At 39.3% G+C, this 1,684-nt stretch overlaps 1 pseudogene; it reads left to right on the top strand.

The window, feature by feature from the left end:
- The first annotated feature begins 352 nt into the window (after window positions 1-352).
- On the top strand, window positions 353-1,467 carry LOC111530893 (annotated as a pseudogene).
- Window positions 1,468-1,684: the final 217 nt, after the last annotated feature.

Genomic DNA, 1,684 nt, shown 5'->3' with positions numbered 1-1,684 from the left:
GGCCTCTGGAGATCAGAAGTTGGGACAGGAGAATCAGCAAGACCAGCCAGGTCCAGAGAGACTGACACCGCACCACCTGTGCATGGGGGAGCTGGAACAACAGGACCCAGGGGAGGGCAGGAGGTGGTTAGCGTGGTGTGGGGACTGTGCGGGGTGCAAAGTTTCAGGCAGGTGTGTGGGTTTCCTTGACATCTGCTGCTCAGCTCAGGATGCCGCTAATGAGAGGGTGTTGTGCATTTCAAAGTCAAGGGAATAAACTTCAGGTCATTTTAAAAAAAAAGGGAGACAGTGGGGACGTCCTGCTTTGGAGCAGGAATCTTCGTTGTGCCAGCGACTAAAAAGAGAATTAAACATGGGTGATGTTGAGAAAGTCAAGAAGATTTTTATTATGAAGTGTTCCCAGTGCCACACCATTGAAAAGGGAGGCAAGCACAAGACTGGGCCTAATCTCCATGGTCTCTTCGGGCAGAAGACAGGTCAGGCCCCTGGATAGTCTTACACAGCGGCCAATAAGAACAAAGGCATCACCTGGGGAGAGGATACACTGGTGAAGTATTTGGAGAATCCCAAGAAGTACATCCCTGGAACAAAAATGATCTTTGTTGGCATTAAGAAAAAGGAAGAAAGGGCAGACTTGATAGCTTATCTCAAAAAAGCTACTAAGGAGTGATAATTGGCCACTGTCTTCTTTATTACAAAACAAATGTCTCATGACTTTTTTATGTGTACCATACTTTAATAGATCTCATACACCAGAATTCAGATCATGAATAACTGACAGAATATTTTGTTGGGCAGTCCTGATTAAAACTAAGACTGGCTTGTGGTTAAATGAATATGTTCAGTTTTTGAATTTTAATAGTAATTCCAATTCAGTAAATGCTATCACTGTTTACCCCTTCTAAAGATATGATTAGACTTTGTTAGTAATGTTCAACTTTTCACAAAGATAGTGAGTGCCATCTTAAAACTTACTGGAGATTGATTTTATATTTAGATTTATATAGCTGGTCATGTGAATATATTTAAATACTGGGGAAATTCCTTCACTGTCTCAGGACCCAGCAAGATTCACCTGTGTTTTGTGTTCATTTGCCTCTTAAAGGCAAGGGTTGAAGATAAATAAGGTAGCAATGTCTAGAGTTTTGGCCTTAGTGATGCCAATCTAATTATAATTCCCTGTATTTAAAATGGTTCCTTTTACTTATTGAAAAGCATTTTAGTATGGTTTATGTGTAATATTAAAGATTATTCAACACTTCTCACATCTCACAAATCTATAAGGTCACATGCTTTTAAAATAGTAGCAAGTTAAACTTCACTCTTGAATTCTTTACAGTCTAAGTCAAACTAAGTTATAATTTAGGATTGTCTTTAAACAGCCATTCAGAAACATAAAACTGTAGAACTGTGTATTTGTGATTGGGAATGGTGTTTTGCCAACTTAAAAGGATTAAAGTAGTGTAGATATACCCAAATTTTAAAATTATGGGTGATCGCAAGACTAAAGGTAATTAAAAAGAAAACCAAAGAACATGAAAAAAAAAAAAAAAAAGGGCAGATAGGAGGCAGGACTAACCTGCAGCTCCCATTTGGACAAACAGAGCAACATGTGGAGACTCACGTTGTGAACTTTTACTCCAAGAAATACGGCAGGAACATAGCGGGAAAGCCAAGAGAATCC

The sequence above is a fragment of the Piliocolobus tephrosceles genome, chromosome 5 (assembly GCF_002776525.5).
Source record: "Piliocolobus tephrosceles isolate RC106 chromosome 5, ASM277652v3, whole genome shotgun sequence".
Taxonomy (NCBI): Eukaryota; Metazoa; Chordata; class Mammalia; order Primates; family Cercopithecidae; genus Piliocolobus; species Piliocolobus tephrosceles.
The sequence above is the reverse complement of the archived record's forward strand: the minus strand, read 5'-3'. Positions and strand labels throughout refer to the sequence as shown.